This window comes from Chiloscyllium plagiosum, unplaced genomic scaffold (assembly GCF_037043375.1).
Source record: "Chiloscyllium plagiosum isolate Xiang-an unplaced genomic scaffold, Cpla_swu_hap1 HiC_scaffold_37, whole genome shotgun sequence".
NCBI classification, from domain to species: Eukaryota; Metazoa; Chordata; class Chondrichthyes; order Orectolobiformes; family Hemiscylliidae; genus Chiloscyllium; species Chiloscyllium plagiosum.
Window position 1 is genome coordinate 32,453,205 of NW_028270175.1, and position 17,604 is coordinate 32,470,808.

Consider the following 17,604-nt stretch of genomic DNA (forward strand, 5'->3'; position numbering starts at 1 on the left):
GTAAAATGGCTGCTAGTGAATCCTCCTGATTAACGTCTCCACTGAAATCAACCTGTGTTTTAAGCTATCATGCAAAGCTTGCACTGCCCTCCCTAGATTTACACTGGTCGTTCAGCCTTATGTGTGGAACCAGCAGAGGAGATAGGAATGGGATGACAAACAGAAAGAGCTTAGGATTACAATTGCCCACAAGTGGGTTTAATTAAATTAAAGGGACAGGTAATCAAGTCAAAATTTTGGAAGTGAAGAGCAATATAAGAGAAAGAAAGTTTGGAATTTTTCAAAGACAATGCAAGGACTTGGTGTTAGCCAACAAATTTCATCAACCTGTGTTTAGCTTGATGTCAGAAAAATGATCATTGGCCTGGATAGCCAAGACAAGAGGGTGAGCTTGTAACTATGTACTGGACTATGTGCGTTAACCATCTCCAGCCATTTAGCCCCTACTGTGTTCAACTTATGAACAACAGGCAAAGCTCGCACAATACTTTGACTAGCCCTCCCTTCTCCACCCAAGATTCCTTCAATTCCAGCCTACCCTGTGCAGAAGCAGAGATAGTGCTGATTTCCTGGAAGTGTTATCACGATTATTATGGAAAGCTTGTTCAAACCATTCAACCACAAACAGATCGAGTGTCTTCATGCGTTTACCTTTTTAAAGGAGAAAATGGTCCAAAATCATAAGCAATATCACACTGGTGGAACCCTGATGCAGTTTGACTCTAACATAGACAGAAATCTATGTTAGAGTCTACACAGGAGGGATGGGGAGATGAAAAACTGAGTGGAGGCTTTGGTATACTCAGGTTGGACGTAGTTGTATTTCCTCTCATTTCTTGAAACACATTCTCTACAGTGTTGAGAGTGTGGTGCTGGAAAAGCACAGCAGGTCAGGCAGCATCCGAGAAGCAGGAGAATCAATACCCGAAATGTCGATTCTCCTGCTCCTCGGATGCTGCCTGACCTGCTGCGCTTTTCCAGCACCACACTCTCAACCCTGATCTCCAGCATCTGCAGTCCTCACTTTCTCCTATTCTCTGCAGTGAGTTCTGATAGATGGTTTTGCAGATGGAGTATGGTGCTTGTCATTTCCCTGACTAGTTTTAATTGAGTCTATCGGAAAGGCATTTTTGAGAGCAGTTTTTTGCTTATTGGTCCTATGTTCTTCTGCAATTTCAAGACTTTCTTTGGACAGTACGTGGTTGCATGGGGAGTTGGTTTGAGACTGGGGAGTACTCAACATCACCACCTAGCCATGATGCTTCAATGTGGGACATATGTCAATGTGTACTTCCTTATATCAGGCTGGAGTTGGAATGGTTCTGTGCTGCTGATCCACTGTGCTTAGCCCTCCTCTGTATCATGCAATTGTGAAGTGGCATTATCACTAGACTATTAGTCCAGAAACTCAGCTAATGTTCTGGGGACCGAGGTTTGAATCCTGCCACAGCAGATGGTGGAATTTGAATTCACTAAGAAAAGTATCTGGAATTAATAATCTACTGATGACCATGACTCCATTATCGATTGTCAGAAGAGCCCATTTAACTCACTACTGTCCTTCAAGGAAGGAAATCTGCCATCCTCACCTGGTCTTGCCTACACGTGACTCCAGACCCACAGCAATGTGGTTGACTTTCAAATGCCCACTGAAATGGCCTAGCAAACCACTCAGTTGTATCACTCACAGTCTACATACAGCACGTGGACTGGAGTGGTTCAGAAAGCAACTCGCTATCACCCTCTCAAGGGCAGCTGTGGATGGGCAGTGATGCCCATGTCCTATATATAACAAAAACCCGCGCCACAGCAATAAATAGAGCGAATGAGCACCAAGACGGTTCTGTGCGCTCTACATCAAACCCCACCAGAAGCCTCTTCATATTTGACATCGACCGTGCTGACAGTCCCAAAGAGCGTTGCAGCGAGAGCAGGGAGACGGGTTAAAGCTGAGTGCACAGAACTATGTACAGGGAACTCAAGTCAGATAGTGAAGCTCAGGGACAGGAGCAGGTGACACACATTATTGTCATCAGGATCAGGAAACCTCCATCCTGGAGAATCACCTCCTAGTTTTCACGGATCCTAATCTTTCTTTAAAAAGTTTCTTTGTAGGATATCAAGCATTTATCCCTGGATATCCTGTGGGTGGTTAGTCAGCTCATGGACTAATCTAGTACAGTCTGCAACATCATGATAGATACCACTGTAATCTCACTCTGCCATGGTAACATTCCCCTCAAGGCTAGACATTAAATGGTAAGCGTGTCTGAGATATTGTTCTTACCTGACTTCTTTCCTTCTAATTCTTGGTACAGCTTATACATCTGTGAGTTTGTGAATATATGCGATAGCTGAGGGAAGAAAGACTTGTAGAATGTCATACTTTTCCACATTAAAGCCACGAACATCAATTATATTTTCCAGGCCATAGGTCAGGTTCAGTATAAAGTTTTATGAGATGTCTGAAGAAATCCTTAACTCAGGCATCTCATTCTCATTCAATTAGGATAGGTGCTCTCAAAGTAATTTTCTATGCCACATTATTCAGCTGTCAAGGACAAAGAAAGCTTTCTTCCAATCTCTTCAGGCTAAATTTAAACCCAAATCTCTAATGCGACAATTTTCTTAAAGTCACATCATTAAATTTTTTCTAAAGCAGCATTCAGGTAGCATTTAGAAATTACAGCATTCACTTTAGGACTCAACATGACCAGTAGTAGTATGATCTCGTGGTGACAGGAACCAGCATAAACTCAATGAATGCAGTGAATGAAAGTCCATTGTAATATGTGATTGCTGGGTAATGTAACATAGTCCTGTGCAGTGCAAATTCCTCACTAATAGTTAATTGTCTTGATACCTGGTGAGCTGAGTATAGCTATATGTCATTGAGCATGTGTTCCTGATTTGTAGTGAGGATTTCTACACAGTAGAAATATCCAGTATGGCTCCCTACTCTCTGAATTTATTAGGCACTCAATAGAAAGCATGGACTTGTAGAAGGTCCTGATACAATGTGCCATAATCGCCTATGACTTCTGTATTGTGGGTATGGAGTTAAAGACTGAGTACCAATGCCAGTCAGAGTTAGTTTGTGCCACTTTTGTTGTATGTGATCTGGACACAGGGCCAAAATCAGGGGTCAAGGAAAATGGGGAGGTTATCATCTTTATTATAACAGGGGAACATTATAGGAGAAGAATTGTTCTGGGTTGACAGGACAGTAGCCTTGTCGACTTATGTTCTCCAGGGATACATCTCAAGCCTGGAAACACATGGTTGTTTCCCTGTAGGATCTGTCCCACAGTCAATGTGTCCGTGCACCGAAACATGTTGGAGTTTATTTGGCACAGTGAGGGTTACCAGTCCAAGCTGTTGACTTGGTCTGGCTGTGATGAGTGCCTTTACCTGGTGTCTATGATCTGGAACTCCAGATCATCATTCCCATCATTATAGTGAGTTCTCAGAGTAACCTGTGCTCTTGGCACAACTATTATGCTATAGTCTCAACTTAACTATCGAAACTTTCATTTTATAGCATCTAGATATGCTGCTTCTGCAATAGTCACTAACCAATCATTATCCATCAGCCTGACTGAACCATCTTGTTGTATGATGGAGAGGGGTTGCCAGAATCTTCAGCTGATATCTCTCCAGTGGCTGTTTGTTTATGCTTGTTGTATTTTCATCTAGCCATGCACTTGTATGCAATCTTGTAGTAAGAACATTGCTTTTCAGGCTGGAAATGCCTTCTTCTCCTTTGCAGGATGTTTTCTACAGTATATGAATTTTGCCTTTTCTTCATGATTGCCCTGCCCTTTGCAAGGCCTAGCCACTTCTGTTGTTAATACGCTTTGCTATTGATTTACAGTCCCAGCAGCTGTGCTGATGTCAATTGCTTTTCTGAGAAAAAGCTTCTCCTCTCTCAGTAGACATTCTTTCAATGGAAGTTCTCTCATGCCTAATACATCCAGCCTTTAATGAGATAACCTCTTAGTTGTACAAATTCACAGGGTTCTGACAGCTGCAATAATTGTGCCATATATTGATCAATCAAATCCTTTCCACTTTCGGCTATAACATTGAACATTTACCATTCATAAATTATGAGATTAGATTAGATTCCCTACAGTGTGGAAACAGGTCCTTTGGCCCAATAAGTCCACACCGACCCTCTGAAGACTAACCCATCCAGACCCATTTCCCTCTGACTAATGCACCTAACACTACGGGCAATTTTAGCATGGCCAACTCACCTGACCTGCATATCTTTGGACTGTGGGAGGAAACCAGAGCACCCGGAAGAAACGCACGCAGGCGAATGTGCAAACTCCACACAGACAGTCACCCGAGGCTGGAATTGAATCCAGTGCTGTGAGATTGCAGTGCTAACCACTGAGCCACTGTGCTGCCCACTTTGGGTTCAAAGCGTCAAAATGTCTTCAAGGCTTTCAAAATATCTTTTGTCCTTCAGAGAGATTTAGGGTGGAATTATCTTCGCAACAATGTTAAGAGTGTAGATACTCTTAGGTGCTCTGGCTTGTTAAACAGGTCTGTCATAATTTTGCTATTGTGCATGTAACAGCTGGCAGTTATGCTTCATATCACTTTGCATTTTAAATGGAGAAGACAGAGAAAGATCCTGCTATTGTATCTTACAATTTTTAAGCTGCTGCCTTTTACTTCATTTTTTAAAAAGATTCTTTCAGTTACTTGCATATTGCTGTTTCCATGTTAGTGGTTATGCTCTTTGCCAGCTCATCAACTCTCAGTCTCAATTGTTTCTTCTGACATCATGGTTTGTGCTCACAAGACCTTGTATGGAATTTGTCTCAAATGAAGTGTTTGCAACATGGCTGCCCCCCACTGTGTGTACCTCAGTCAGCACCAACAAGCACAAATTCAAGTCTAATTGTTATTAAGAGGATCTTCCTGCATGCAAAATATCTGTTGTGGATGCTCCGACGAACAGGAATTGTACTTCAAACACATTCATTGTATTTGAAGTGCTTTAATTAATTTGGAGAGCCATAATAAAGTGTTGAATGAACACAACACTGAATTATACCCAGTGTTTCAACACATTGTGTTAAACTGTTCAGTATCATTTAAAAAAACTAAATTATGTAACATGATAAATTACTAAAACTAGTTTACTAACAGATACACGATAGAATGCAGAAAACTAATTATTTTCAGACTCAAATTATAATGCTCTGAGGTTTTCAAATTCTAGGTATACGCTTCACGTCCATTGTAAAAGTTTTATTTCATCACTGATTTAAACGATTTTATTATTATGGACAATAACAGATCTACATATAGTCTAAGTTTTGATATTTGTCAGTTTCAAACCTGAATAGTACTAAAGCATTTGACTTTTTTCAAATCATTTAATTCCCAAAGCTTCCTGAAGGTGTTGTCTTCCAGTCCATCCAGTACCTCACACAGTTCCTTCCAGTATCTCATACAGATCCTTCCAGTACCTCATACAGATCCTTCCAGTACCTCGTATAGAACCTTCCAGTACCTCACACAGATCCTTCCAGTACCTCACACAGATCTTTCCAGTACCTGACCCAGATCCTTCCAGTACCTCACACATATCCTTCCAGTATCTCATACTAATCCTTCCAGTAGGTCACACAGAGCCTCCAGTACCACACACAGATCCTTCCAGCACCTCATACAGATCCTTCCAGTACCTCATATGGATTTTCCAGTATCTCATACAGATCCTTCCAGTACCTCCCTCAGATCCTTCCAGTATCTCACACAAATCCTTCCAGTATCTCACACAGATCCTTCCAGTATCTCATACAGACCCCTCCAGAACCTCACACAGATCCTTCCAGTATCTCATACAGATGCTTCCAGTACCTCACACAGATCCTTCCAGTATCTCACACAGACCCCTCCAGAACCTCACACAGATCCTTCCAGTATCTCATACAGATGCTTCCAGTACCTCACACAGATCCTTCCTGAACCTCACACAGATCCTTCCAATATCTCATACAGATCCTTCCATTACCTCACAGGGACCCTTCTAGTATCGCATACATATCCTTCCAATTCATCATGCAGATCCTTCCAGTAACACAGACAGATCCTTCCAGTCTCTCACACAGATCTTCCAGAATCTCACAAAGATCCTTCCAGACCCAGTGACAGACCTTTCCAGTATCTCATACAGACCCTTCCAGTACCTCACACAGATTCTTCCTGTATCTCATACAGATCCTTCCAGTATCTCATACAGGTCTTTCCAGTACCTGACTCAGACCCATCTAGTACCTCACACATATCCTTCCAGAATCTCACACAGATCCTTCCAGTATCTCACACTGATCCTTCCAGTATCTCACACTGATCCTTCCAGTATCTCATACAGATCATTCCAGTATCTCACAGAGATCCTTCCAGTACCTCATACTGATCTTTCCAGTATCTCAGACAGATCCAGTATCTCACATAGATCATTCCAGTACCTCATACAGGTCCTTTCAGTACCTCACACATATTCTTCCAGTATTTCATACAGATTCTTCCAGTACCTCACACAGATCTTTCCAGTATCTCATACAGATCTTTCCAGTACCTGACCCAGATCCTTTCAGTACCTCACACATATCCTTCTAGTAACTCACACCGATCCTTCCAGTACCTCACACTGATCCTTCCAGTACCTCATACAAACCCTTCCAGTATCTCACACAGTTCCTTCCAGTACCTCAGATAAATCCTTCCAGGATCTCATACAGATCCTTCCAGTACCTCACACGGATGTTCCCAGTATCTCATACAGAATCTTCCAGTATCTCATACAGATGCTTCCATTTCCTCACAAAATCCTTCCAGTATCTCATACAGATCCTTCCAGTACCTCACACAGATTAGATTACATTACAGTGTGGAAACAGGCCCTTCGGCCCAACAAGTCCACACCGACCTGCCGAAGCGAAACCCACCCATACCCCTACATTTACCCCTTACCTAACACTACGGGCAATTTAGCATGGCCAATTCACCTGACCCTGCACATCTTTGGACTGTGGGAGGAAACCGGAGCACCCGGAGGAAACCCACGCAGACACAGGGAGAACATGCAAACTCCACACAGTCAGTCGCCTGAGGCAGTACATCATATAGACACTTACAGTAACACAGACAGATGTTTCCAGTTACTCACAGAGATCCTTCCAGGTCCTCATACGGACCCTTCCAGTACCTCACACAGATCTTTCCAGTACCTCACACAGATCTTTCCAGTTCCTCATACAGATCCTTCTAGTATATCACACAGATCCTTCCAGTATCTCAATCTGATTCTTCCAGTACCTCATACAGATCCTTCCAGTACCTCATACAGATCATTCCAGTACCTCACACAGGTCTTTCCAGTTCCTCATACAGATCATTCCAGTATCTCAGACAGACCTTTCCAGTATCTCATACAGATCCTTCCATTACCTCATACAGATGCTTCCAGTACCTCACACAATTCCTTACAATACCTCACACAGATCCCTCCAGTAACTCATGTAGATCTTTCCAGAACCTCACACAGATCCTTCCAGAACCTCACAAAGATCCTTCCATTATCTCACACAGACCCTTCCAGTACCTCATACAGATCCTTCCATTACCTCATACAGATACTTCCAGAACCTCGCACAGATTGTTCCATTATCTCACATAGACCCTTCCAGTATCTCATACAGTTCCTTCCAGTACCTCATACAGATCCTTCCAGTATCTCACACAGACCATTCCAGTACCTCATACAGATCCTTCCATTACCTCATACAGATACTTCCAGAACCTCGCACAGATTGTTCCACTATCTCACATAGACCCTTCCAGTATCTCATACAGTTCCTTCCAGTACCTCATACAGATCCTTCCAGTAACTCACACAGATCCTTCCAGTACCTCACACAGATCCTTCCAGTATCTCATACAGATCCTTACAGTATCACAAACATGTTCTTCCAGTATCTCGCACAGATCCTTCAAGTAACTCATACAGATCCTTCCAGAACCTTGCACAGATCCTTTCAGTATCTCACACAGATCCTTCCAGTAACTCACACAGATCCTTCCAGTACTTCATGCAGATCCTTCCAGCGCCTCTCAAAGATCCTTCCAGTATATTCCACAGATCCTTCCAATACCTGACACAGATCCTTCCATGCATCTCATACAGATCCTTCCACTACCTCACACAGATACTTCCAGTACCTCATGCAGATCCTTACAGTATCTCGCACTGATCCTTCCATAACCTCACACAGATCCTTTGAATATCTCACACAGATCCTTCTAGTATCTCTCACAGATCCTTCCAGTACCTCACACAGATCCTTCCAGTATCTCATACAAATCCTTCCAGTACCTCACATAGATCCTTCTAGTACCTCATACAGATCCTTACAGTATCACAAACATGTTCTTCCAGTATCTCGCACAGATCCTTCAAGTAACTCATACAGATCCTTCCAGAACCTTGCACAGATCCTTTCAGTATCTCACACAGATCCTTCCAGTAACTCACACAGATCCTTTCAGTATCTCACACAGATCCTTCTAGTATCTCTCACAGATCCTTCCAGTACATCACACAGATCCTTCCAGTATCTCATACAGATCCTTCCAGTACCTCACAGAGACTCTTCCGGTATATCATACAGATTCTTCCAGTACATCATATAGACACTTACAGTAACACAGACAGATGTTTCCAGTTACTCACAGAGATCCTTCCAGGTCCTCATACGGACCCTTCCAGTACCTCACACAGATCTTTCCAGTACCTCACACAGATCTTTCCAGTTCCTCATACAGATCCTTCTAGTATATCACACAGATCCTTCCAGTATCTCAATCTGATTCTTCCAGTATCTCATACAGATCCTTCCAGTACCTCATACAGATCATTCCAGTACCTCACACAGATCCTTCCAGTACCTCATACAGATCATTCCAGTATCTCAGACAGACCTTTCCAGTATCTCATACAGATCCTTCCATTACCTCATACAGATACTTCCAGTACCTCACACAGTTCCTTACAATACCTCACACAGATCCCTCCAGTAACTCATGTAGATCTTTCCAGAACCTCACACAGATCCTTCCAGAACCTCACACAGATCCTTCCAGTATCTCACACAGACCCTTCCAGTACCTCATACAGATCCTTCCATTACCTCATACAGATACTTCCAGAACCTCGCACAGATTGTTCCACTATCTCACATAGACCCTTCCAGTATCTTATATAGATCCTTCCAGTACTTCATACAGATCCTTCCAGTAACTCATACAGATCCTTCCAGTAACTCACACAGATCCTTCCAGTACCTCACACAGATCCTTCCAGTAACTCATACAAATCCTTCCAGTACCTCACATAGATCCTTCTAGTACCTCATACAGATCCTTACAGTATCACAAACATATTCTTCCAGTATCTCGCACAGATCCTTCAAGTAACTCATACAGATCCTTCCAGAACCTTGCACAGATCCTTTCAGTATCTCACACAGATCCTTCCAGTAACTCACACAGATCCTTCCAGTACTTCATGCAGATCCTTCCAGCGCCTCTCAAAGAACCTTCCAGTATATTCCACAGATCCTTCCAATACCTGACACAGATCCTTCCATGCATCTCATACAGATCCTTCCACTACCTCACACAGATACTTCCAGTACCTCATGCAGATCCTTACAGTATCTCGCACTGATCCTTCCATAACCTCACACAGATCCTTTGAATATCTCACACAGATCCTTCTAGTATCTCTCACAGATCCTTCCAGTACATCACACAGATCCTTCCAGTATCTCATACAGATCCTTCCAGTACCTCACAGAGACTCTTCCGGTATATCATACAGATTCTTCCAGTACATCATATAGACACTTACAGTAACACAGACAGATGTTTCCAGTTACTCACAGAGATCCTTCCAGGTCCTCATACGGACCCTTCCAGTACCTCACACAGATCTTTCCAGTACCTCACACAGATCTTTCCAGTTCCTCATACAGATCCTTCTAGTATATCACACAGATCCTTTCAGTATCTCAATCTCACATAGGTCCTTCCAGTATCTCATACAGACCCTTCCAATATCTCACATAGATCCTTCCAGTATATCATACACATCCTGCCAGTACCTGACACAGATAATTCCAGTACCTCATATTGATCCTTCCAGTACGTCGTATTGATCATTCCAGTATCTCACACAGATCCTTCCAGAGCCTCATGCCGATCCTTCCAGTTACTCACACCCATCCTTCCAATACCTCACACAGATCCTTCCAGTATCTCATATAGATCCTTCCAGTACGTCATACAGATACTTCCAGTAACACAGACAGATCCTTTCAGTTCCTCTCACAGATCTTGCCAGTATCTCATAAAGATCCTTCCAGTATCTCAATCTGATCCTTCCAGTATCTCCCACATATTGTTCCAGTACCTCACACAGATCCTTCCAGAACCTCACACAGATCCTTCCAGTATCTCACACAGACCCTTCCAGTATCCCATACAGACCCTTCCAGTATCTCACATAGATCCTTCCAGTATATCATACACATCCTGCCAGTACCTGACACAGGTAATTCCAGTATCTCATATTGATCCTTCCAGTACCTTGTATTGATCATTCCAGTATCTCACACAGATCCTTCCAGTACCTCATGCTGATCCTTCCAGTTTCTCACACCCATCCTTCCAATATCTCATACAGATTCTTCCAGTATCTCATACAGATCCTTCCAGTATCTCATACAGACCCTTCCAGTACCTCACTCAGATCCTTCCAGTACCTCATACAGATTCCTTCAGTACTTCATACAAATCCCTCTGGTACCTCATAATTTGTGCTTCCCTCTGTAGAACAACTGATAATGAGTATTAGGTCACTGTTAGATTCTGGGGGACATCAAAACCAAACTCACCTTGAACACTACCAAACAATCACTTTGCTGTATGTCTCACTAGATGGTGAGCAGAATCTACAATCTTCAGTAGCCCAGGGCCAGAAAGAGTACATTTTACTGTTGCTTTAATTGCACTCAGCCAACTCAGTACTGACTGGGACTCCAATTATGAACCTATCAGCTCAGAATGGTTCATTGCTCTGCATTTCAACAGATTTCCCAATAATCCATAAAGAGGATCTAATTGTTATCTTCTGATGATTCTCATGGGAATACTGAATGCCCGTAGAATTTCAGGTTGATGTGTGTATAGTTAAATATATTTGTTGCATCAAATGAGGATTTCTAAATTTGACTATTACTGTGAACATTATCTACATTACAATATAAATTTCTCACACTCTGACTGCAATTCCTATATTACAATCTACTTTTTCTACATTGTATAATTTAGATTTCATAATTGAACCCTGATTTCTTACTTTACAATATGTCATTTAAGGACTTCAGGATCCTGAACTGATTATGTCAAAAAGTACACATCATGAAGCAGAAATAAAACAGAGTGGGTGGAGTTACAACTCTGTGGAACGAAAATACTACAGACTGTGACAATATAGGAGTTATGAATTCAGTGAGGAAATGATTTAAAATATTTGAAACTCAGTGGTATTTTGGAGGCATCTTCACATCCAGTATTTATGATATAACTATTATAACCATTAGTCATATAGTTACTAATGTCAAGGTGTAATGTAGCCATGTTGATATATAGATTTTTGGTTTGAATTACCCAGTACAACATTTAATTTTCCATTTATAGACATTGTACATTCACATTTTCTATTCTGTTTGAAGGGTACAGTTTACTTGAAGCTTTGATACGATTTGTGAGCTTGTTCTTAGTGATTATGCATTTCCTTATTTGGCAGCTCAGTGGCTCAGCGGTTAGCTCTGCTGCCTCACAGCACCAGGCACCTGGGTTCGATCCTACCTTCAGATGACTATCTGTGTGAAGTTTGCATATTCTAAACATGTTTGCTTGAGTTTCATCCAGGTGCTCTGGTTCCTTCCCACAGTCCAACGATGTGCAGGTTACGTGGATTGGCCATACTAAATTGCCCATAGTGTACAAAGATATCCAGGCTAGGTGGGTCAGCCATGGGAAATACAGGGATAGAGTTGGAGAGAGAGTGGGCTGCTCTTCAGTGGGTTAGTGTGAACTTGATCATCCGAATGGCCTGCTTCTACACTGTAGGGATTGTGCGAGTCTATGACTGCCAACCTCCTGCCCTTGCTGACAAAGCCTCTTCACCCTCAACCACAATCACCCTCCCATTATCACTCACCGGGGGGTGAGTCCCTCGGTGATCCTGAGCTTGGAGAGAGTGCATCACTAGCAGCAGTGGATTTCTGTGGCCAGGGTCTCGGGTCCTGGAGAAGACCCACTGCTTCCTGGTTGATTGACACCGAACATGGTTGGCCTTCAAGAAAAGAGGCAATGCTGGGTCCTTGCTAGCTCCTCAGCCAGCAGGCAAGATATCGGTCACCTATGTTACATTCTGTCCCATATTAAAATGTGCATTTCCAATATTACCACATATGTTTCTAAAAGGTTGAATGAAAGTCAATGCGGAATGTCTGGCAGGCATGAAAAGCCCTGTATAACGGTAAGCAGCTGACACAGTGCCTGAGTCGGAAACCATAAAGATTGCTCTCGTTGATAAACAGAGAAAATAAAGCAGAAAAAGCATTTATGGTTCCTAACTCAGATTGAGAAGCAATTCTGCACACCCAACCTCACTGAGGATATTGGAAATGATTAACAGGCTTATAGATTTAAAAGAAACTCCATGAGCAGCGCTAATAAAAAGGACATTCATTTTGCTACAAATTGATACAGCTATTATAAAATTAGATACAACAGGGATTAAAAGGACAATGATCAGCCTTGAGTACAGGCCACACAGCTCAGCAAGTTATTAAAATCTCCTCTGAGTGCTTAATTAGTGTTTTCCATTTGCTATACTGCAGTGACAAGCAAGAACAGTCACACTAAATTCACAGCGAGTGTAATCAGTACTTTTGCTTCCAACAGGGAATTCAGCATAATTTCTGATGACAATTTTTTTTATATCACTGTTGTTTCCCCTCAGGCTCCCTGCTTCCTGGATTACTCTCCCTATAAATCTCAATAAGGTGCAACTGCTGATGTAATTATATATACCGGTGTCATTACTACCACCTAATTGGATTCCTGAAAGTTCGCACTCTGTGATTCATTCACTGTGTCAAAGTAAAGCTTGACAAATGTGTAGGAATTGTTTTTAAAAATAAACCCTGGGAGTGGATGTGGGTTGAGGACAGATTGTCAGCCCCATTTCTAGGACTCTATGCTATTTTTGCTTGTCTTTTTCTTAATCCATCTGTCTCTCTTCAGTCTTATTACTGTACTAGCTGTTGTCTAAAACTTTTGTCAAATGGTAGATTTCATGTGGAGTTAAACAGACCATTTGGCCCAGGCAGATTCTTCTGCTGTACATTTTCTACATAATCCTGCTCTCAGATTTACCCATAACTCAATCAACTAGTTTGCGAGTCCAGTGATAACACCACAGTGTCAGTATCTCTCCTAAATTTCCATATCCCTTCAGATATTTAATCTTGAACTGAGCCCTTTCTGCGTTAGTGAGAGGTGCTCAGATTATTGAATTGGTAGCCTGTATACTAAGGTGAACAGCACAATTAGGCTGAGTGATGTGCTCATGGTGTAAGTGTAGAGCTGTGCTTTCTGTCTTCTGGGTTTATTTAGATTCCCCTCGTGTGTCACAGAGTCATAGAGCACAGAAACAGATCCTTCGGTCCAACCAGTCCATGCCAACCATAATCCCAAACTAAACTAGACCCACCTGCTCGTGCCAGGCCTGTATCCCTCCAAACATTTCTTATTCATGTACTTACCTAAATGTCTTTTAAACCTTGTAACTGTACCACATCCACCACTTCCTCTGGAAGTTCACTCCACACTCGAAATGCTCTCTGTGCTACGAAATTGCCCCTCACATTTTTGTTAAATCTTTCTCCTCTCACCTTAAAAATATGTTCCCTAGTCTTGAAATCCCCCACCCTAGGGAAAGAACCCCTGCCATTCACCTTATCCATACCCCTCATGATTTTATAAACCTCTATAAGATTACCCCTTAACCTCCTACGCCCCAGTGAAAAAATGTCCCAGCCTATCCTTAGAACTCAAACCCTCCATTCTTGGCAACCTCCTGTTCCCTGATTGGATTAAATTCTGAGGACTGATTTCACAAACCCGGCTGATATTTTCAGCAAACCCACGCAGACACGGGGAGAATGTGCAAACTCCTCACAGTCACTCGAGGCTGGAATTGAAGTCAGGTCCCTGACTCTGTGAAGTAGCAGTGCTAACCACTGCGTCACCATGGTATGATACCATGAGTATGACTATGCCAGGCTGTCTCCTGACTAGTCTGTGAGACAGCTCTCCTCAAATTGGCACCAGATATTGGTAAGAAGGACTTTGCAGGGCCGAGTTTGATATTGTCATTTCCGTTGGTTTAGCTGATGCCAGGTGACCTGTCTGGTTTCATTCCTTATTTCAGACAGTTTAGTGGCTGATGCAACTGAATGGCTTGGCCATTTCAGAGGGATACTTTAGAGATAAACACAGTGCTGTAGGTCTGGAGTCACATGGAGGCTCGACCAGGAAAGCAGATTTCCCTCCCTCCAGGAACATAGTGAACCAGATGGGTTTTTACAGCAGTTAGTCATTGTTTCAGGGTCATCATTTGCATTTTAATTCCAGATTTTAAAAATTTGATTCCAACATTAATATGAATTGATTAAAACCAGCATTCCCAGAGAACTACCTGGTTCTCTGGTTTGCGAGTCCAGTGATAACACCACGGTGTCAGTGTCTCTCCTATATTTCCATATTCCTTCAGATATTTAATCTTGAACTGAGCCCTTTCTGCATTAGTGAGAGGTGCTCAGATTATTGAATTAGCAGCCTCTATACTAAGGTGAACAGCACAATTAGGCTGATTGATGTGCTCATGGTGTAAGTGTAGAGCTGTGCTTTGTGGCTGACGAAATTTCAGCAGAAACCTTTAGAATGAATGCCTTTGCATCACAAAGCCCTGAAGCAGGTAAGAGAAATGAATTAATAGACAACACTGCTCAACCTCTGCAATATCATCTGACTCTGAACCTGTCTCAGTTCCCCTACTGCTGAAGCCCTCTTCCACACTTCTGTTACCTCTAAGTTTGAATCTTCCAGCATCTTCCAGCTGACATAAACTTATGGTTATTTAAAACAACTTCCCATACCCTTGTTGATCCTGTGCTTGCTAACCCACACTGGCTCCTGGAACACTTAACACCTTCATTTTGGAAATTCCCATCCTTGTTCCCAAACCCCTCTGCGGCCTCACTTTTGCCTAACTCGGATCCTCCGAAATCTGTGAGCTTGGAATTCCCTTCCTAAAGCCTCGTTGTCATTTAAGATTCACTCTGAAAAATTCAATCAAGCGTTTATTCACTCTTCCAGATCTCACCTTCAGCAGTAAAGTGTCAAAACCTTTATCATTAATGCTTCTGCTAATGGCCTTGGGCATTTCCCAAGAAAGAATCTATATATAAATACAAATTAATGTTGTGCTGCTTTTAAATTTATATGATATTAAAAATGATGCAGGATTAGGGAGCCAGGGTTAATGGAGATGAATCTTTGAAGGTGTAGGACAGGTTGAAGCTGTTAAAAACTTGATGGGATCCTGTTAGCAGTGGCTGATGTTGAGGCTGCAGCACAATGGAGATCCTAAGGTGTCCCAGGGACATATAAACCTTTGTGGTGAAGGGGCAGCCAGGCAGACAAGTACTGCCAATCGGGTTGGGAGGCTGGGGTGGGTGGTAGGTTATTGCAAGGACTGCAGTGTAGGCATAGGAGCCTCTCCATGAGCACTACAGGTGTAGACATCAGGGTAGCAGACTGTGAAATAATAGAAGAACTTAACATAGAGAGAGAAGGAGAAAGAGAGAGAGAAGAGGTATTAGCAGGTTTACCAGTCTTAAAAGTGGATTACTCTGCTGCCCTGGGTGAGATGCATTTCCAGTTGTTGGAGGCAAGGGAGGAGATAGCAGGAGCCCTGGAAAATCCTCTCTGGCCCCAGGTGAGGTGCCAGAGGACTGAATGGCTGCCAACATTTTCCCATTATTAACCAAGGAGGAACAGATAGATGATGAACGTGATGGGGATGTTAGTAGAAATAATTCTGAGCGATAGCATACATCTGCATTTGGAGAGGCAGGGATTAATCAGGGATAGTGATAGATGCAAGTATCTGTGAGTCAATGAGACTTTACCTATGTAGAAGACCCGAATGGCATTGTGGGTCAACTTACAGCATGTAGACTGCAGTGGTTCATGAAGGCAGCTCACCACTGCCTTCTCAAGGGTAACTAGGGACAGGCAATAAATGCTGGCCCAGCCATTGATGCCCCCATCCCAAAATAAAGTTGAGATAAATTAGAATTGTTTTCCGAAACACAGAAGGTCATTGGAAGACTTGATTATATTGAACAGCTGGCACACAGACTCCATTTTAGAGATCCTAGCAACTTCATTTGGCTCAATGAACTTGCAAATCTTTGCCTATAACTCAAGAGAAACTATGAAGTGAATGTTCCAGGCCTGTGTGACTTAATATAAAGACCCACAGTGCATTTATCCATCATACCATTGAAGAAGGGGAATGAGTAGCCTACGTTTTGAAGCATGGAATCAAAATATGGCTTTGAGACCCAAGCAAGGATCTCTCACTGGCTTCAAAACGAAGCATGGGGGAGTCAGGTAACTGAACATATACCTGTACAGGACAATGCAGAGTGTGAGAATGAAACTATAGATTAAAATGTCTTTGTTACTGTATCAATGAAAAATGTCTTCATTGATATGATCTTCAGCAAACCTGGGTGTATTAAGTTGGAATAAAAATGCATAAATATTAATGCTCTTGTAATATCTGTAGTCAAATTGATGTTCATGCAATAAAATGTTAAAGTATCATTCCCGGCTGCCTTCCAATTCGAGGACTTATGGATGGAATAATTTCAATTGCAGTTGTCAAGCTTAGGTGAGCAACAATTCATCCTGTCAACTGTTTAATGAGGCACGTCATTAAGTGACTTTTCCATGACATCCCATGTCACCATCAAATTCATTGTTAATATTATTGCAATTTTGATGGATAAGGAAGGCTCATGACTGATTCTAGCAACTGGATACCATTTAATAACCACCTGTGAGCAGGTTATGATCATTTGGTATTGAAACTGTGCTGATATAAAATAAGAAAATCTGAACCTTAACACTCATCTGCTGCTTTGCAATTTGTTCTATTAATTCTGGAAGTGTGTGTGGTCAGAGCAAGGCCAGCATTTGTTGCCTACTCCTCTCTGCTGGTGAGAAGATGGTGGTGAGGTTTCAGCTCAGTTCCTGGTGCCTGTTGGTACCCAAATAAGAAAAGCAAAGGTATACTGCTTAAGCACTCTACCATCACACTTGGCCCTGCAGCTCCCAAGCTAAATGCACTGCCTAATGAGTTCCATAAGT